Below are 22317 nucleotides of genomic sequence, written 5' to 3'. Positions count from 1 at the left end.
CTTTAAGCTGTGTGAGAGGAACAAAGCGCCTTAGAGTCGCGGCATCTCTTCAGAAAGGTGAGAGACTCGATTAGTTGAGCCTTCTTATCCCGAAGTCTGTTGAATGATCTTAAGGATGTGTGGAATCCCTCCCCGTAGAGGCGGTTAAATTTCGATTTAAAGCTTTCGTGACTGCAATGATTCATCTTCTTTGGTTCTTTCGGTAAAGTCACGTAGAATGATAATAAAATAATAAATTGATAAAATAAAATAACACAATAATATTCTCACGACGTTTCGGCCACAACACAAGCGGCCTTCATCAGGTGAAGGGGGCGAGACTGTCTGGTAGGACAGCGCTGGAGTGAAAGAGCCACGTTCAGATACGGCCTTTAAGCTGTGTGAGAGGAACAAAGCGCCTTAGAGTCGCGGCATCTCTTCAGAAAGGTGAGAGACTCGATTAGTTGAGCCTTCTTATCCCGAAGTCTGTTGAATGATCTTAAGGATGTGTGGAATCCCTCCCCGTAGAGGCGGTTAAATTTCGATTTAAAGCTTTCGTGACTGCAATGATTCATCTTCTTTGGTTCTTTCGGTAAAGTCACGTAGAATGATAATAAAATAATAAATTGATAAAATAAAATAACACAATAATATTCTCACGACGTTTCGGCCACAACACAAGCGGCCTTCATCAGGTGAAGGGGGCGAGACTGTCTGGTAGGACAGCGCTGGAGTGAAAGAGCCACGTTCAGATACGGCCTTTAAGCTGTGTCTGGTAGGACAGCGCTGGAGTGAAAGAGCCACGTTCAGATACGGCCTTTAAGCTGTGTGAGAGGAACACAGCTTAAAGGCCGTATCTGAACGTGGCTCTTTCACTCCAGCGCTGTCCTACCAGACAGTCTCGCCCCCTTCACCTGATGAAGGCCGCTTGTGTTGTGGCCGAAACGTCGTGAGAATATTATTGTGTTATTTTATTTTATCAATTTATTATTTTATTCTCATTCTACGTGACTTTACCGAAAGAACCAAAGAAGATGAATCATTGCAGTCACGAAAGCTTTAAATCGAAATTTAACCGCCTCTACGGGGAGGGATTCCACACATCCTTAAGATCATTCAACAGACTTCGGGATAAGAAGGCTCAACTAATCGAGTCTCTCACCTTTCTGAAGAGATGCCGCGACTCTAAGGCGCTTTGTTCCTCTCACACAGCTTAAAGGCCGTATCTGAACGTGGCTCTTTCACTCCAGCGCTGTCCTACCAGTCTCGCCCCCTTCACCTGATGAAGGCCGCTTGTGTTGTGGCCCAAATGTCGTGAGAATATTATTGTGTTATTTTATTTTATCAATTTATTATTTTATTATCATTCTACGTGACTTTACCGAAAGAACCAAAGAAGATGAATCATTGCAGTCACGAAAGCTTTAAATCGAAACCTACCTACTTTACTTGGAATGGCAGCTTCTACAAACAAAATGAGGGTACCCCCATGGGTTCTCCCTTATCACCAGCGATAGCCAATGTTTTCATGGAGAAATTTGAATCAGACGCCATCCAGACTTCCACCCTCAGACCTTCCCTGTGGAAGAGATATGTGGATGACACTTTCGTCATTTGGCCACATGGCCTCCCAGCTTTGAACCTTTTCTTACACCACATCAATTCTAGACATCCCGCCATCAAATTCACCATGGAAGTGGAGAAAGATGGCAAGCTACCATTCTTGGATGTTCTCTTTGAGAGGAGACCTGATGGCTCACTGGGGCATTCTGTCTACAGGAAACCCACCCACACAGATTCCTACTTGAAACCTGATTCCCACCACCACCCAGCTCAAAATAATTCTCTCACCAAAACGTTATACCACAGGGCACATTGCATTTCGGACCAACACCACCTGACCAGTGAATTAAAACATGTACACCTGGCCCTCAAGAGAAACAGATACTCTGACCATACCATCCGCCAAGCTGTTTCTCCCTCCATACAGAAACAACCACTTGATACTCCGGTCAAAACCATCACTCTACCATATATAGCAGGCGTTACTAAAAAGATCTCCAAAATTCCAAACAAACACAAGATCCTGGTCCGGTTCAATACAGTGCACAAAATCCGTGACCTGATCCCATCCGTGAAGGATGTCGTTCCTGACTTACAGTACCCCGCGGTTTACAAATTGAGCTGCACTTGTGGTGATTGCTATATCGGGGAGACGAAGCGACATGTCTGACAGAATTCGCGAGCACAAATCAGATTTGAAACACGGCAGAACGAATTATTCTGCCGTAGCTGACCACTGTTGCAATGCTGTGGGTGATCACGATATAGTTTTCTCCGATACCAAGGTTCTCTGCAAACCCACGGGTTTTTATCAGAGATTTGTCCACGAGGCAATTCAGATTTACAAACACAGACACAATTTCAACCAAGAGGATGGTTTCAAATTAAGCAATCATTGGAAAGATGTTCTAAATCACTCACTCCACTCACTCACTCCATCCACTCACTCCACTCACTCACTCCACTCACTCCACTCACTCACTCCACTCACTCCACTCACTCCACTCACTCACTCTACTCCCCCCCCCCCCGCTGCTGGTCCATCATGGCCCATGCACCTCCTACGTACATCATGCTCATTTTTATGCTAATTCCTTTGTCAAGCGTTTGCTTCCTCCCACACAGCTTAAATGACGCGACCTGGGCTTGGCTGTTTTCACTCCAACGCTGTCCTCATGACAGCACGGTCCCTTCACCTGATGAAGGCACCTTGTGTTGTGGCCGAAACGTCGTGATTTCTGTTATTTTCTTTTTTACCTACGTGACTTTACCGAATTGAACCAAATAGTATGGATCATTGCAGTCACGAAAGCTTCAAATCTAGAAAAAAAAGCATTACTACAGATAATACATAGGAAGGCCTTTATCTAGCAGTACAGCAAGTGGGTCTGTGAATTCCATCTGGTTGCAGAACTGTGAGTGTTATTCTCTCATGTGCAAGGTGGAGTTTCTCCCGGTACTCCGGTTCCCTCCCACACAAAGCCAAACACCTGTTTCATGGAAATGGTCAGCCGTCCCAGGGCAGGCTTAAAAAAATTAGTCTTGGGATGCCAGTGATGTTATCGCAGATAGATGTACAACATTTTTATTATCATTATATTTGAAATTCTCTCTCTCTGCTAAGAGCACTCTTTCCCTCTCCTCCACACAAAAAGATGAGACAAAGAACCCCTAATAGCCATACAGGCTCTAGAGTCAAGTGCTCTTTGGGACAATGGCTCAGCCTATTTCTTATCTCGTAACACCCATGTCCCCAAAATGCAGCTCTCCCCTGAGCGCCGTCTTCAGCAAATGCACTCGGCTCCACATTCTCCTTTACTGCATCAATCCATCTCTTTTCCAGCCTGTGTGATGTCCGTTTATAACTCTCTATCTGCCCCAACATAAGCTACTTGAGCATGTGGAGGCTGGGTATGTTGGCTAGATGACCCAGTCAACTCAAGCATTGCCCGTCGGAAGAGCTCACGTGATGTGAGCTCACAATCCAGCCTGGTTAAACCCAGGATGGATGGGCATAAGTAGGAGAGGGGGACGATGCCAACCCCAACTGCAAGCGATGATGAAATTATTTATTACAACTTTCATCAGCTGGCTGAAACCAGGCCACTGTCGGTTTTAATGGGGTCCGAGATGGACACCCACCACCAGAGTGGAAGACTCTCGAGCGCATCTTCCTGTGACCAAGCCACCATTACCTGACTCCCGATAATGGGGAGATGAGCCCACCGTTACTTGAGATTCGCAGCTTCCCACACCGCATTCATTGTTTTATTCAAAAGAAGAGCCACTCCCTGTTTTGCAGTTTCCAATCCCATGTTTAGGACTGTCCATGCCTCAGTGGTTGGTACTATGCAACCTACGACTAAAACTAAAACGGACATCCAGAATGCAATGAGAAGAGGACGAGGCACTCGAGAAAGGGAGACGAGGAAGTATGAAGAGGAAATCTTCAGCAGAATCAGGGGGGAAAAAATTTAAAACCTTAGTATAGCAGGGAGAGAGATCGCGGAGACACGGACTTTGGAGACAACTCGGTGTTTATTTAAGAGCTTCACATTCCCTATTGCCGTACTAAAACTGGAGGAAGGGCCTTTGCTATTGATGCCCCTAGGGTCTGGAATGCTATTGCCAATAAACTGCAACTTGAATCACTACCTAAGAAGAGTTGTACAACCCTAGCTGCCACAGCAACAAAAACTGCTATTCAGTGGCCTAAAATATGCCTCTAGATTTTGGTGTTATAATTAATTTATGTAGTTTATTGTAAAAAATTCGGTCACAGTCCCTATGATCACTGTTACATTGGATTCATGGCTTTTATTTTGGTGATTTCGAAAAGTTTTTTTTTTGTTTTGGCCATGTTTTTGTTTATTGTAGTACGGAGTTGACTGATGGCCTTAATCTTAGTTGTCTTGTGGTTGTTGTTGTTATTTTGACTTGCATCCCACTGGGATTTTTGCGCACAGCGTTGGTGTACGGTGCTATTTCAGGAATATTTTGATATTTTTTTCCTGTATTTTCTGTTTGCACAGTCACATAATCACTTTAAGACGTTTTCTTGTTCATGTTTTTTGTTTGTTGCGGTTGCACCCGATTCAAGAGCCGAATGGCTCACAGGGCTATACCAAATAAATGAACTATGAACTTATTATTGGTACTTACAGCACACACGGCGTCGCTAAGCAACCGAGCGCGAGGAAAGGGTGGGGGGGGGGGGTAGAGATGGTGTTTCTTCATTTGAGTTTAGAAAAAAGTTGATTTGCAACTTGCAGCAACAAAAACATCATCGTCAACATAATGACTCATTCCTATTGGGTTCCAGTTATGGTGGTTGCTTTGGTGACGGTGGTTACTACGATGATTGCTGTGGTGATGGTGGTTTGCTGCTAGAGTGAATGTGGTTTCTATGCTGTGATTGCAACTATGTTGATGGTGATTGCTGTGTTGTAGTTGCCATATTGGTGGCTGTGGTGATGGTGGTTGTTGCTAGACTGATTGTGGTTGCTACGCTATGGTTGCTGACAGTGATGGTGGTAACTACGGTGATTACTGTGGTGATGGTGGTTGCTGCTATGGCGATGGAAGTTGCTATAATCATGGCGGTCTCTACGGTGACCATCGCGGTGATGTTGGTTGCCGCAATTGCTACGGCGGTTGCCGTGGAGATGTACGCAGTGGTCCTGGCAGTGGGGCAGATCCAGGAGCTCCTGGGCGAAGGACTCCTGGGTGCGAGTCCAGGACAAGACGCGAGACTCTCCGCTGGAGAACTCCGCCTTGAGAGATTCACATTTACGCGATCAGAGCTGCCTCAACGCATCCAGGGGGTCCTCAGAGAGACACGGAGACTCGTGAACTCGCACAAAGACGCACGCTAAGACTCGCAAATAAACTCACCTCATGATTCACAGACTCGCACAGAGGCACGGAGGCTTAAACAGAGACACACACAGACTCACAGCTTCACGAGCAGCGCTGCCACTCGCTCACAACTCGCCCACCCGCTCACTCACCCTCCCACTCACCCACCAGCCAGTTACCCATTCACCATCCAGCAATTCACCTACCCCTTCACCACCCACCCACTCAACCGCCTGCTCACCCACTCGCTCACCCAGCCGCTCACCTCCTAACCCACCCACCACTCATACACCTACCCGCTTGCTCGCTCACCCACTCACCACCGGCTCACCAACTCGCTCGCCGATTTGCTCACCACTCACTCGTCCACCAACTCGTCCACCCACTCACTCGCTCACCCACGCTCTCAACCACTCACTCACCATCCACCCATTCCTTCATTCACACACTCACCAACCACCTACTCACCCGCCCATCCACTCACCAACCCACCCGCTCACCTACCCACCCACTCACCCACCCACCCGCTCACTTACCCGCTCACTCACCCACTCACACACCTGCCATCTGCTTACCCACCCACCCACCCGCTCGTCCACCCACCCGCTCACTCGCTCATTCACCTACTCACACACCCACCATCTGCTTACCCACCCATCCACTCACCCAATCGCTTACCCACTCACTCACCACCCTCCTGCCCACCCGCCCACCCACTCACCAACCATACCCGCTCACCAACCCAAGTGCTCAACCACCCACCTGCTCACTCACCCACCCACTCACACACCTGCCACCTGCTCAACCACCCACCCACTCACCCATTCGCGCACCCACTCACCACCCACCCATTCATCCACCCACTCACCACCCACCCACTCACCACCCACCCACACCCACCTGCTCACCCACCCATCCATCCACACATTCACCCGCTCACCCATCCACACATTCATCCGCTCACCCACCCACACCCATCTGCTCACTCACCCGCTCTTGGGAGGATAGACTTTTAGTTAGTAAAACATCTGTAAACAAATCAGGATTAAATTTCGATTTAAAGCTTTCGTGACTGCAATGATTCATCTTCTTTGGTTCTTTCGGTAAAGTCACGTAGAATGAGAATAAAATAATAAATTGATAAAATAAAATAACACAATAATATTCTCACGACGTTTCGGCCACAACACAAGCGGCCTTCATCAGGTGAAGGGAGCGAGACTGTCTGGTAGGACAGCGCTGGAGTGAGAGAGCCACGTTCAGATCACGGCTTTTAAGCTGTGTGAGAGGAACAAAGAGCCTTGACGAAGGAATTAGCATAAAATTTAGCATTGAAAAGGCTGAATGATTAGCTTGTGACTGGTCACAGAAATAGCTATGTTAAAAGTTAAAGCATACACATCCGCAGAGGCACCCATTGTTAAAAGGAATTAGCATAGAATTTAGCATTGAAATAGCTAAATTAAGGCATTCGCTTGTAACTGCTACAGAAATAGTTACGTTGAAGTCAGAGCATACACATTCACCGAGGCACTTAGTACAAATCAAAACAGGAGAATTTAGCATTGAAAAAGCTAGGCGAATTTAGCATTGAAATAACTGGGTGATTTGCTAGTGACTGGTCACAGAAATGACTACACATCTGAGCTATTCACAGTACTATATAGTGAACCAATTAAAACTAAAATATAAATTACCTTCATGTTATCAATAAACTCTATATTCTCCAATCAGCTAAGCTACCAACCATAAGTCGTTATATATCACAATGCTATATGGCGAAAAAATGGGTGGATTCTTACCCTCAAATTTCCGTACCACGGATAGCTACGGGCCCCGTTCAGACGGACGAGTTCGTCCATGGTCGGAACAGAGGAGGGGGAGAGAGACAGCTGCGAAGCCCTAGTATACTCCATGTTGTAAACCATACCATTAACCGTGGTGTGAGAGGTATTAAGAGGCAATGCTGGCGAAAGAGCTGCGGTCTGAAGGTCATCGTAAAATTACAATTAATTAAGAACAGAAATGATTTAACACATCTTTCCAGTGGTTACTAAGCCTGAATCCATCTTCTCGGTTGAAATTGTCTCTGTGCTTGTATATGTGAATGGCCTCATGAACGAATCTCTCATGGTAGCCAGTTGGTTTGCAAAGAACCTCCGTCTTGGAGAAGTCAATGTCATGTGAGCCCACTGAATTGTAACAGTGATCTGCCACGGCAGAGGAGTTCGTCTTACCGTGTTTCAAGTCTGCTTTATGTTCGCGGATGCGGTCCGAGATATGTCTTTTGGTTTCTCCAATGTAGCTACTACCACAGAGGCACTTTAGTTTGTAAACGCCCGGGTACTGTATGTCTGGAAGAGCATCTTTTACAGATGGAACTAAATCACGGATTTTGTGTACTGTGTTGAATCGGACCTGGATCTTGTGTTTATTCAGGATTTTGGAGATCTTTTTAGTAACCCCTGCAATGTAGGGTAAGGTGATGGTTTTGAGTGGCTCCACAAGAGGATCCTTCTTCATGACTGGAGTGATGGCTTTGCGGATTGTGTAGTCGGAGTAGCCATTAGCCCTGAGAGCCTGGTGTACGTGCTTGAGTTCACTGGTAATGTGTTCCTGGTCGGAAATGCATTGGGCTCTATGGTATAGAGTCTTGATGAGGCAGTTCTTCTGGGATGGATGGTGGTGGGAATCCGGTTTCAAGTAAGCATCTGTATGGGTAGCTTTCCTGTAGACAGAGTGGCTCATTGAACCATCATGTCTCCTTTTAATTAAGACATCCAGAAAGGGTAGTTTGCCATCTTTTTCGACCTCCATGGTAAATCTGATGGCTGGGTGTATGGAATTGATGTGGTCGCGGAATTGGTCTAGAGCAGGCTGGCCATGTGGCCAGATGACAAAGGTGTCATCAACGTACCTCTTCCATAAGGTCGGGCGTAGAGTGGCAGTCTGGATGGCGTCAGTTTCAAATTTTTCCATGAAAACGTTGGCTACAACCGGAGATAGGGGGGAGCCCATTGGGGTGCCCTCAGTTTGTTTGTAGAAAGTTCCATTCCAGGTGAAGTATGTGTTGGTTAAGCAATGTCTCACCAGGGGGGGTACATCAGTATGCAGTCCTTGATGAACCAGGTCTTCAATGATAGCAATGGTGTCAGGTACCGGGACTTTGGTGAACAAGGACACCACATCAAAACTGACAAGCAGGTCGTTTGGGGACAGGGAAATGTCTTTGATTGTCGATACCAGGTGAGTAGAATTTAGTACCGCAGAGGTGGTTTTTCCAGTGAAAGGTCGCAGTATATCAGCCAGAAAACGTGCCAGTTTGTAGGTGGGGGAGCTGATAGTAGAGACGATGGGACGAAGGGGTGTATCTTCTTTGTGTATCTTTGGAAGGCCATATAATCTTGGTGGTCTGGCAGCAGAGGGTTTCAACAAGAACTGTTTGTTCTCATCAATTAATGCTGTTGAATCAGAGATAATTTTGTTCGTTTTGGTGACCAGGCTGTTGGTGGGATCTCTTTTTATTTTTGTATAGCTGCCATCGTTGAGTAGTTCTTGAATTTTGTTGTTATATTCTGTTTTGTCCATGATGACAGTGGCATTGCCTTTGTCGGCTGAGAGAACGACAATATCATCCCTCTTTTTTAAGAGGGATGATATTGTCTCAAGGGCTTGAGTCACATCTCTGCAGACGTAGCAAGATCTGAAATCGCTGCAACCCTCAAAAACGCTAAGTTGCCACCTAGCAACATCAGCAAAGACGAACGTTTTGAATTATCTCAATTAAAAAAGAGGGATGATATTGTCGTTCTCTCAGCCGACAAAGGCAATGCCACTGTCATCATGGACAAAACAGAATATAACAACAAAATTCAAGAACTACTCAACGATGGCAGCTATACAAAAATAAAAAGAGATCCCACCAACAGCCTGGTCACCAAAACGAACAAAATTATCTCTGATTCAACAGCATTAATTGATGAGAACAAATAGTTCTTGTTGAAACCCTCTGCTGCCAGACCACCAAGATTATATGGCCTTCCAAAGATACACAAAGAAGATACACCCCTTCGTCCCATCGTCTCTACTATCAGCTGCCCCACCTACAAACTGGCACGTTTTCTGGCTGATATACTGCGACCTTTCACTGGAAAAACCACCTCTGCGGTACTAAATTCTACTCACCTGGTATCGACAATCAAAGACATTTCCCTGTCCCCAAACGACCTGCTTGTCAGTTTTGATGTGGTGTCCTTGTTCACCAAAGTCCCGGTACCTGACACCATCGCTATCATTGAAGACCTGGTTCATCAAGGACTGCATACTGATGTACCCCCCCTGGTGAGACATTGCTTAACCAACACATACTTCACCTGGAATGGAACTTTCTACAAACAAACTGAGGGCACCCCAATGGGCTCCCCCTATCTCCGGTTGTAGCCAACGTATTCATGGAAAAATTTGAAACTGACGCCATCCAGACTGCCACTCTACGCCCGACCTTATGGAAGAGGTACGTTGATGACACCTTTGTCATCTGGCCACATGGCCAGCCTGCTCTAGACCAATTCCGCGACCACATCAATTCCATACACCCAGCCATCAGATTTACCATGGAGGTCGAAAAAGATGGCAAACTACCCTTTCTGGATGTCTTAATTAAAAGGAGACATGATGGTTCAATGAGCCACTCTGTCTACAGGAAAGCTACCCATACAGATGCTTACTTGAAACCGGATTCCCACCACCATCCATCCCAGAAGAACTGCCTCATCAAGACTCTATACCATAGAGCCCAATGCATTTCCGACCAGGAACACATTACCAGTGAACTCAAGCACGTACACCAGGCTCTCAGGGCTAATGGCTACTCCGACTACACAATCCGCAAAGCCATCACTCCAGTCATGAAGAAGGATCCTCTTGTGGAGCCACTCAAAACCATCACCTTACCCTACATTGCAGGGGTTACTAAAAAGATCTCCAAAATCCTGAATAAACACAAGATCCAGGTCCAATTCAACACAGTACACAAAATCCGTGATTTAGTTCCATCTGTAAAAGATGCTCTTCCAGACATACAGTACCCGGGCGTTTACAAACTAAAGTGCCTCTGTGGTAGTAGCTACATTGGAGAAACCAAAAGACATATCTCGGACCGCATCCGCGAACATAAAGCAGACTTGAAACACGGTAAGACGAACTCCTCTGCCGTGGCAGATCACTGTTACAATTCAGTGGGCTCACATGACATTGACTTCTCCAAGACGGAGGTTCTTTGCAAACCAACTGGCTACCATGAGAGATTCGTTCATGAGGCCATTCACATATACAAGCATAGAGACAATTTCAACCGAGAAGATGGATTCAGGCTTAGTAACCACTGGAAAGATGTGTTAAATCATTTCTGTTCTTAATTAATTGTAATTTTACGATGACCTTCAGACCGCAGCTCTTTCGCCAGCATTGCCTCTTAATACCTCTCACACCACGGTTAATGGTATGGTTTACAACATGGAGTATACTAGGGCTTCGCAGCTGTCTCTCTCCCCCTCCTCTGTTCCGACCATGTACGAACTCGTCCGTCTGAACAGGGCCCGTAGCTATCCGTGGTACGGAAATTTGAGGGTAAGAATCCACCCATTTTTTCGCCATATAGCATTGTGATATATAACGACTCATGGTTGGTAGCTTAGCTGATTGGAGAATATAGAGTTTATTGATAACATGAAGGTAATTTATATTTTAGTTTTTATTGGTTCACTATATAGTACTGTGAATAGCTCAGATGTGTAGTCATTTCTGTGACCAGTCACTAGCAAATCACCCAGTTATTTCAATGCTAAATTCGCCTAGTTATTTCAATGCTAAATTCTCCTGTTTTGATTTGTACTAAGTGCCTCGGTGAATGTGTATGCTCTGACTTCAACGTAACTATTTCTGTAGCAGTTACAAGCAAATGCCTTAATTTAGCTATTTCAATGCTAAATTCTATGCTAATTCCTTTTAACAATGGGTGCCTCTGCGGATGTGTATGCTTTAACTTTTAACATAGCTATTTCTGTGACCAGTCACAAGCTAATCATTCAGCCTTTTCAATGCTAAATTTTATGCTAATTCCTTCGTCAAGGCTCTTTGTTCCTCTCACACAGCTTAAAAGCCGTGATCTGAACGTGGCTCTCTCACTCCAGCGCTGTCCTACCAGACAGTCTCGCTCCCTTCACCTGATGAAGGCCGCTTGTGTTGTAGCCGAAACGTCGTGAGAATATTATTGTTATTTTATTTTATCAATTTATTATTTTATTCTCATTCTACGTGACTTTACCGAAAGAACCAAAGAAGATGAATCATTGCAGTCACGAAAGCTTTAAATCGAAATTTAACCGCCTCTACGGGGAGGGATTCCACACATCCTTAAGATCATTCAACAGACTTCGGGATAAGAAGGCTCAACTAATCGAGTCTCTCACCTTTCTGAAGAGATGCCGCGACTCTAAGGTAATACCAACCGCATTTACACTAACCTCTGCTGTTGCAACTTCTCTCAATGCAAAACGAATTCTAGCTAGAACTAGCTTCGCTCTTATCTCGGAAAAAATCAGACTTACACGCACCGAACTCGATCAGTTAGACAAGACACTCTACAAATCACACTTAAAATTGACAGCAACAATGTCTACATCGGATTGGGAACATGTAGACAATATGACTACCTCTTCGGCTGCCACTATGTCGAACAAATGTAGGGACAATTTGATTTCCAAATTCAATCACCTCTCCAGCAAAAAATCGGATCCACACACCGAAAAGATAGACGTCAACAAAGTCGTAATTAATCGCAGTAACAGTTCCATTTCTGATGGTCTGAAATCCGTTTTAGCTAAAGGTCTAAACTTTGCTGTCACACCGAGACACTTACCGGTTAATGATATCATTGCCCATGTCGACGTTGCACTCAAGGGCTTGAGTCACATCTCTGCAGACGTAGCAAGATCTGAAATCGCTGCAACCCTCAAAAACGCTAAGTTGCCACCTAGCAACATCAGCAAAGACGAACGTTTTGAATTATCTCAATTAAAAAAGAGGGATGATATTGTCGTTCTCTCAGCCGACAAAGGCAATGCCACTGTCATCATGGACAAAACAGAATATAACAACAAAATTCAAGAACTACTCAACGATGGCAGCTATACAAAAATAAAAAGAGATCCCACCAACAGCCTGGTCACCAAAACGAACAAAATTATCTCTGATTCAACAGCATTAATTGATGAGAACAAACAGTTCTTGTTGAAACCCTCTGCTGCCAGACCACCAAGATTATATGGCCTTCCAAAGATACACAAAGAAGATACACCCCTTCGTCCCATCGTCTCTACTATCAGCTCCCCCACCTACAAACTGGCACGTTTTCTGGCTGATATACTGCGACCTTTCACTGGAAAAACCACCTCTGCGGTACTAAATTCTACTCACCTGGTATCGACAATCAAAGACATTTCCCTGTCCCCAAACGACCTGCTTGTCAGTTTTGATGTGGTGTCCTTGTTCACCAAAGTCCCGGTACCTGACACCATCGCTATCATTGAAGACCTGGTTCATCAAGGACTGCATACTGATGTACCCCCCTGGTGAGACATTGCTTAACCAACACATACTTCACCTGGAATGGAACTTTCTACAAACAAACTGAGGGCACCCCAATGGGCTCCCCCCTATCTCCGGTTGTAGCCAACGTATTCATGGAAAAATTTGAAACTGACGCCATCCAGACTGCCACTCTACGCCCGACCTTATGGAAGAGGTACGTTGATGACACCTTTGTCATCTGGCCACACGGCCAGCCTGCTCTAGACCAATTCCGCGACCACATCAATTCCATACACCCAGCCATCAGATTTACCATGGAGGTCGAAAAAGATGGCAAACTACCCTTTCTGGATGTCTTAATTAAAAGGAGACATGATGGTTCAATGAGCCACTCTGTCTACAGGAAAGCTACCCATACAGATGCTTACTTGAAACCGGATTCCCACCACCATCCATCCCAGAAGAACTGCCTCATCAAGACTCTATACCATAGAGCCCAATGCATTTCCGACCAGGAACACATTACCAGTGAACTCAAGCACGTACACCAGGCTCTCAGGGCTAATGGCTACTCCGACTACACAATCCGCAAAGCCATCACTCCAGTCATGAAGAAGGATCCTCTTGTGGAGCCACTCAAAACCATCACCTTACCCTACATTGCAGGGGTTACTAAAAAGATCTCCAAAATCCTGAATAAACACAAGATCCAGGTCCGATTCAACACAGTACACAAAATCCGTGATTTAGTTCCATCTGTAAAAGATGCTCTTCCAGACATACAGTACCCGGGCGTTTACAAACTAAAGTGCCTCTGTGGTAGTAGCTACATTGGAGAAACCAAAAGACATATCTCGGACCGCATCCGCGAACATAAAGCAGACTTGAAACACGGTAAGACGAACTCCTCTGCCGTGGCAGATCACTGTTACAATTCAGTGGGCTCACATGACATTGACTTCTCCAAGACGGAGGTTCTTTGCAAACCAACTGGCTACCATGAGAGATTCGTTCATGAGGCCATTCACATATACAAGCACAGAGACAATTTCAACCGAGAAGATGGATTCAGGCTTAGTAACCACTGGAAAGATGTGTTAAATCATTTCTGTTCTTAATTAATTGTAATTTTACGATGACCTTCAGACCGCAGCTCTTTCGCCAGCATTGCCTCTTAATACCTCTCACACCACGGTTAATGGTATGGTTTACAACATGGAGTATACTAGGGCTTCGCAGCTGTCTCTCTCCCCCTCCTCTGTTCCGACCATGGACGAACTCGTCCGTCTGAACGGGGCCCGTAGCTATCCGTGGTACGGAAATTTGAGGGTAAGAATCCACCCATTTTTTCGCCATATAGCATTGTGATATATAACGACTTATGGTTGGTAGCTTAGCTGATTGGAGAATATAGAGTTTATTGATAACATGAAGGTAATTTATATTTTAGTTTTTATTGGTTCACTATATAGTACTGTGAATAGCTCAGATGTGTAGTCATTTCTGTGACCAGTCACTAGCAAATCACCCAGTTATTTCAATGCTAAATTCGCCTAGCTTTTTCAATGCTAAATTCTCCTGTTTTGATTTGTACTAAGTGCCTCGGTGAATGTGTATGCTCTGACTTCAACGTAACTATTTCTGTAGCAGTTACAAGCGAATGCCTTAATTTAGCTATTTCAATGCTAAATTCTATGCTAATTCCTTTTAACAATGGGTGCCTCTGCGGATGTGTATGCTTTAACTTTTAACATAGCTATATCTGTGACCAGTCACAAGCTAATCATTCAGCCTTTTCAATGCTAAATTTTATGCTAATTCCTTCGTCAAGGCTCTTTGTTCCTCTCACACAGCTTAAAAGCCGTGATCTGAACGTGGCTCTCTCACTCCAGCGCTGTCCTACCAGACAGTCTCGCTCCCTTCACCTGATGAAGGCCGCTTGTGTTGTGGCCGAAACGTCGTGAGAATATTATTGTGTTATTTTATTTTATCAATTTATTATTTTATTCTCATTCTACGTGACTTTACCGAAAGAACCAAAGAAGATAAATCAGGATTACTTGTTTTACAGATGAAAAAATAGATCAGTAGACAGGGGCTGTATGCGTTTCTACGTTGTAATTTATATTCTGCACAAAGGCGACTCCACAGCAGCTGTGGCGAGGCAAGGCCGGCGATCACGAGAGCCAGATGACAGCAGATAACTCGAGAGAAGCACGCGTTATCGTCTAGCTGTTGGTGTGCTCAACTGCGCGTGTGTTTGTGGCTAAATGCGAGAATGTGGATCGGTGTGTTATTAAATTACGAGGCTGCAATAAGATCCTTGTATGTATGTCGACCTTCTGTTGCACCGTGCTTAGCCAACCGTGATAATCGGACATTACTCAATTGTATTTTACATCGAGCAATCAGCACCCCTACGTGCAGAGCAAAGCCGCTTGCAGGTGAAATGCTGAGTCGCCTTCTTATTGTGCAAAAAAAAAAGTTGCCACTGGGGGTGCCCTTTAGAAGTTCAAAGGGGATTGCATTCCTCGCAAACCACGTGGCCCAGCTTTGCCCTTGAGAGGCAGTCGCGCCGTGCAGGCATCCCAGTGTCAGCGCTGTCACCACCGTCACTATCATCATCACCGTCATTATCGTCACCATCGTCACCACCGTGACTATCGTCATCACCGTCACTATCATCACCACCCACACCATCGTTACCACCGTCACCACTTTCACCATCGTTACCACCGTCACCAACGTCACCACCCACACCATCGTTACCACCATCACCCTCCACGTGTAGGATTCACGGCATTTAAAGGGACAGGGAGTCATCTTAGATGAAAAACCATACATAGGTGTGCAGCATGCATGCACCCACCCTCTCCAACTTATCTAGACCAACAGCTCAGAAAAACTGAATTTGTGACCAAGTTGTCGTGTAGACCGGCGGTCCCCAACCTTTTTGGCACCAGGGACCAATTTCGTGGAAGACATTTTTTTCACGGAGTGGGGGGGGTCATCATTGGGCCTTTCCCCCTTTTCAAAGAAGCTCTCCAGCGACGTTTCTTTTTTGCTCATTTTGGCGAGGGTTAGCTTGTGGGCTTTATACCAAAACTGTGACTGAGACAAGTGCGCAGTGCGGGAGAGAGGCGTGGACGGAAGTGGTAAATACAATAATGGGCAGGCCACGCGCAGACTATAATAAGTTACGGATTCCGACTTCTCATAAGGAGCGCGCAACCGAGATCCCTGGCATGCGCAGTTGACAGTAGGGTTCGCGCTCCTATGAGAATCTAATGCCGCCGCTGATCTGACAGGAGGCGGATCTCAGACGGTAATGCAAGCGATGGGGAGCGGCTGTAAATACAGATGAAGCTTCGCTCGCTCGCCCACCGCTCGCCTCCTGCTGTGCGGCCCGGTTCCTAACAGGCCACGGACCGGTATCGGTCCGCGGCCCGGGGGTTGGGGACCCCTGGTTTAGACCACAGACTCAAAGCATTGAGAACACGTGGCTGTCCCAGCAACAGGCAGCAGTGAGACAAAGACAACTGTGGACCGGTTTCGTCTAATTAGGACTCATTAGTGCAGGACGGTAATCAATACTTTCTCTTGCCATATGCCTCTGGCAGCCCCATATATGGAGACGACCTTTACACTATGGTGACCCCATAGACAGTTGTCTAAAGGTAACAGTAATCAAATCTGTAAATGATGAGAAAACCAATCACAACAAATATAAATTATGCAGGCTGGAAACAATAGATTTCACAATGGTATCAGTGAAAATAGTATACTTGTTTTTTTACGGTAAAGTCACGTTTACACGTTCAGATACAAAAACACTCTGCATGTACCCTCCCCGAGCGAATCTAAGTAATTAAATATAAAACAAAAACAGCACCATGCATTACTGCTCTACTTTGTAGTCGCGAAAGTCTAGTGTGACAAGTCTTGATCAAATCGTGTTTATGCATATACACGTGCCTGAGTAAACATTTTAACGATGATAATCCTCTACAATTAAAAAAAACATCGCATTAATAAGATCTGTGTGTGGGAATATTTACAAGGCCTAAAAGTTGCACAGCGCATACGACTTAGGGGTCTACAGCTGTACGCACTGCCGTGCAGTTGAAATCCTTTAAATTGTGAGAAAAAATCACACGCGGGCAGAGTTATTTGTGGTTGGCGCACTGCTTTATGAACCACATATGTATTAGACAGTCACCCACAGAAGTGGATATAACAGAGCTACCTCTAATTACAAATGTAATTTTCTTCTTGATTTCCCTGCATCTGCCCTCATTCCCCTCCACCAAATAAAAAATTCTTCTGCACGAGTTATTTTCAATCTCCCCTTTAATTCTCACACTTTGCCTCTCCTCCTTCAACTCCAATGGCTTCTCGTTCACTACCGCTGTCTTTTAAAATACCTGTCGCTGGTCTTTAAACCTCTCCATGGACTTGCCCTACATAATTTTGCCTCTTTCATCTCCTTCCATGTCCTCTCTCGTCCTCTTTGATCCCAATTTTCTATCTCTGTCCCTCCTCTTTGTGCCAAATCTCATTTATGGTCCCTCTACTTAACCTTCTTCCATTCCTCCCTTAAAGCCCCACCTCTTCTCCATTGCCCATTATCTACCTCTTCTCTCCCCTTAAGCCTCCACTCCTTCTCGTCCCTACTCTTCTCCGATCCCATTACTGTCTATCGCTGTCACTTATTCCTCAAACTTTATACACCCCTGCCATCTAAATCATTCCATTCTGTCACTGCCTTGTGCTTGTTATGTCAAGAGAGAAGGCACTCTATAAATATACACCAAAGCCACCACCGCCACCACCGTCACCCACCGCCACCAAGAAAAGGAACAGATTTATTTGTTGGGTCTGGAAGTGGCCAAAGTGCAAGTCGGCCATGAAAATTTTTTACATTTAAAATTACACCGCTACCAATTAAAACATTAAACACAAACACAAAGGTTGTCTGTATAACCTCAACGGACTCCTGAGGCAAGTGCTTTTAGCGAGCAACTATGAAAGCCAGCATGGTACACAATGGGGAGGGTGGCCAGCACCATGCCTGGCCGCCTTTATCTCCTGAGTAGTGATGTTTACACACCACACCAGGTACTCATTGGAGGCTGAGTCGACCTCGGGTTAGCCCAAAACCACTTTAGTTCATCGGTACTGGTGTTGCCAAGTTCATAGTGCAATACGCGAAACACTATACAATTACCGGATAATACGCATACCCACACAGGCTTGTGCACACAGGCTTGTGCATGTGTGGGTGGGTTATTTATACAGCAGTATGCAGCATGGCAGTCAGTCGGCACCTTCCGCAATGCACGTTTGTTATTCATGAGGGTGCACATCCTGATGTATTCATTGGCTGATCACCCGAAGCCACCGTGTGAGCTGAGAGTTTCTCGATCTTACCGGGTACTCGATAGAGCTGAGAAATGCACTGCGGTCAATACTCAGAGTCATCATTTAGAGGTAGAGACCCAGAGATGAAGAGAATCCTTAGCAGCCCGTACATGTTAATGGATAGCAGTGATGGTCCCAGCTGCTGACTTGTACACCAGGGGTGAAGAATTGAGACAAGGCTGTGGTCCCAAGATAATTTCACTCCTTCCATTTGTTTTGTATTGAGTGGGATCCTGACGGACACGACACGGTTCAGACGTGGCCACCAGCTCAAAAAACACGTACAGAACAAACCCTGCGCAGAGAAGCATGCAGAGACGCGTGCTCGAAATCACACCAAGACAGAGGAACGTGCAGATGAGAGAACATACACAGAGGTAAGATCCCTCCTCATGTTGACCATGATGAGAAGGAAAGAGCAACACGCAGATGAAAACGTTTCTGGAAGTGACGATGGCTGATGATCAAGAGTAACTTGGAGGGGAGGAGGTGGGAAGCTCATGCACAGGAGGTGCTGGGGCCGATTGTCACAGCACAGGCGTCACGAGAAGTGACGTTGGTTTGGGGAGGCCTTCATCAAACAGTGGATTTACCACTGGTGATGATGCCCATAATGATGATGAATGCATGGGCAGTCCACTCACATTCGTGCATAATCAGGTGCACGTCCACTCCCCTAGTCACCCCTCCACTAATCTCATTCCCCGAGTCACCCCTCCACTCACCTCACCCCCATTCCCCGAGTCACTCTCACCTCGACTTCTCCACTCTATCGCCAGTCGCCCTGAAGAGGCCCAACTCCGGAGCCTCCCCCAGTGCCACGTTCACTCTCAGCACGAACATCGTGCGGTGCCACCCCCTCCTCTGCTGCATCCCTCCAACTCTTCCTCCGCCATTGCGAAAATCGGCTCCACGAAGGGTCCCACGCTGTCCCCGTCCCTCAATGGACTCGTGTCCTTTGTTGATGAAGGCCATTTAATAAAATAATGATAATTAATTATGCACACACACACAGGTCACCAAAGTGGCCTCAATAGACATGTTAGGGCAAGTTGTGGAGCCTTGTGCTGTGGAACACACGAGGGGGTGGTATGTATTTTGTATGTTGAACTTCTTTTGCACGGTACGTAGCCAACCGTGCTAATCGGAGGTGCAGGGGAAGGGCAACAAAGTAAGCACAAAAAGTAGTTCTAAAGAAATGAGTTTTCAATCTAGATGTAAAAGTGCACAGCTCCAGTGGCTTCTAATATCAGAAGGAAGAGCGTTCGAGATGGCCGCAGAAGCGCTTCTGAAAGTGCGATGCAGCGACTGTCTTTGTTCGATGGTTCGCCAAAATCCGTTGTGGGGATGTGATGTGGCCAACATCATGCACGCGACCACCTTTGTCTCTCCCAATTGCTGATGTTTATTAAAGACACTGCACCAGGTACTCTTTAGCGGGTGAGTCGACCGAGGGAAGGTCCAGGACTGGGTCACACAGACACACACACACAGAAAAAGATGCCCTATGTCAAATCCAGAGGCTTCTAAGAAAATGGAGGTGTAAGATGGACACAGCTATTACATGGATGAAGGTGTAATACAGATATTTGTGTTAACATGGTGCTGCTCACCTGAAAACAATAACAAAAATCCCACCACTCATTCATCTGTTTATTCTTTGATTGGAAAACGCTGGGCGAGACCTGCGACATTCGAGTGAGCTCACCTACTCGCTCACAAACACGCAACACTCAACCCAGTCAATCAACATGTTACACACCCTAAATATGACCCGCCTTGTCCTGGGGGAGACCTGCAACATGCTACTGAGCTCACCTCTTCACTCACCTACTCACCCACTATTGCTATGTCATCCACACACCCACACACTCGCTTATCTTAACAGACCTCAATAATTGACATTTAGCTCCTGAAGATATTGCTACATGCAATAAAACGCGAGTGTGTGAGTGATTGATTGAATGTGTAAGTGAGCGTCTGGTTGCGTGAATGAGTGAGCATCTGAGTGCGTGTGTGAGTGTGTAAGGTGAACGGTAGTGTATCGGCGAATGTGCTGTGCTACAAATCTGGTGATCCGAGTTCAAATTTCGCTCACCAGTCTATGGGTCTCTGTGTAAGTCTTTACCTCTCTGTAAGTCTATGGGTCTCTGTGTAAGTCTATACCTCTCTGTAAGTCTATGCATCTCTGTGAGTCTACGGGTCTGGTAAGTTTACTGGTCTCAGTGTGAGTCCATGGGTCTCAATGTGAGTTCATGGGTATCTGTTATCATCATCTGTGTTTGAATGAGTCGATGGCTCTGTGTGATTGACTCCAAGTCTCTCTGTTCGAGTGAGTTTATGGCTTTCTGTGCGAGTCTATGTCTACGTGACTTTACCGAAATAACCAAAGAGTAATTCCTGCAGTCACGAAAGTGCCAAATCAAGTTTGAGTCTATGTCTCTCTGTGTAAGTGAGTACAACATATCCTTGCTTAACGCGGGGGTTGCGTTGTCGAAAATTGCTGCTTAAAGCTATTTTACGTCAAGCAGAAAACTTTTCTACAAGGAAAAACGGTAAAGGGGGAGGCTCCGTTTTAGCACAATGTAACTTTTATTATTATTTCTAATTGAGAGTACAGTACACTGTTTTCTATGTTTATTTTAAATGTGTTGTGTATATGTAGAAGATCTATATTATAATCTTTATTTATACTGGAGGAATCTAAAAAGCCCTTTTCACAGATTTCCAGTTGGGGTGGTACAGAAAGTTACAAGAACAAACGATGCAAAAACACAATCGAAGTGAAAAGTATAGGAAAGGTAAGCAAATCACAAAAAACATAAAAATAAACTATTTTTATCTTACCTAGTAAAGCCCTCTAAGCTATTAGCTTCTATTTCAGAAGCGAACTGGCCACAAATGATAGATGAATGAAGTAGCTTATGACGTGGAAATTTATAGCAGCCAAATAATAATTAAAAATTGTGTTACATTCATCAATATACATACAAAGGACATGAAAGGGAGATATGATGAGTGAAAACTATAAGGGAGTGAGTGAGATGACACTACACACAGATGCTGGAACAAAGGCTGAGGAAGAGGATGACACGCCACGTAACACAGTGCGCACCGGTACAGCATCAGCTCCCAGCAATACAGAACAACGCTGCCAACACCCACACCACTCATAAGAGCAGTCCGTCATGTGCTACTCGAGTTATAGTGGGTGTGGTGTGCGCTAAGCGAAACACATTACATAAAAGACGAGGATGTACTGCATATAGTCCTCTACGTGAGTGAGTCTATGTCTCTCTGTGTGAGTCTGTGCGAGTGACTCTGTGGTTCTCTGTGTGGGTTAATCAATGGTTCTCTGTTTGAGTGAGTCTATGTGTCTCCATGTGAGTGAGTCTATGGCTCTGTGTCAGTGAGACTTTGGCTCTCTGTGTGAGTGCTCTCTCTGAGTGAGTCTATGGCTCTGTGTGGGAGTAAGTGGGTCTCTAAGGCCACCACCATCTTGCTCCCTGCCCAGTGCGTCCACCTGGTTGAGCTGCAGGAGTCTATTGTCCACCGCTCCAGACCGCACAGATATCCAGACGTCCACCTCCAGCACAGACACCAGCAGATTCTTAGAACTGGTGGTGGAAGGACACGAGAGGGGTAATAGTCAACCACCATTACCACCATCAATACCACCATTACAACCACCAAAATCACCGCTATCGTTAACACCACCATCAATATCACCACCTCCACCACAACGATCATTATCGAAATTAAAATCACAATACTCTTTGGTTCTTTCGGTAAAGTCACGTAGGTAGAAAAAAATAATAGATCACGACGTTTCGATCGAAACACAAGCAACCATCATCAGGTGAAAAAATATTGCGAGAAAGCTGCTGAAACACGAAGTTATATTGG

At 45.5% G+C, this 22317-nt stretch overlaps 1 long non-coding RNA gene across 1 annotated transcript; it reads right to left on the bottom strand.

Annotated features, from left to right (window-relative positions):
* Window positions 1-5221: 5221 nt before the first annotated feature.
* On the bottom strand, window positions 5222-22031 carry LOC142923173 (uncharacterized). The gene is made up of 3 exons (XR_012940572.1): window positions 21935-22031; window positions 19166-19878; window positions 5222-5369 (listed from the first exon to the last, which is right to left on the bottom strand). It is a non-coding gene; the product is annotated as an uncharacterized LOC142923173 (long non-coding RNA).
* Window positions 22032-22317: the final 286 nt, after the last annotated feature.

Source organism: Petromyzon marinus, unplaced genomic scaffold, assembly GCF_048934315.1.
Source record: "Petromyzon marinus isolate PM22_M1 ecotype Great Lakes invasive population unplaced genomic scaffold, UKy_Petmar_22M1.pri1.0 PM_Scaffold_31, whole genome shotgun sequence".
Classification (NCBI taxonomy): Eukaryota; Metazoa; Chordata; class Hyperoartia; order Petromyzontiformes; family Petromyzontidae; genus Petromyzon; species Petromyzon marinus.
Note: the sequence above shows the minus strand (reverse complement) of the source record. Positions and strands in the feature narration are given on the sequence as shown.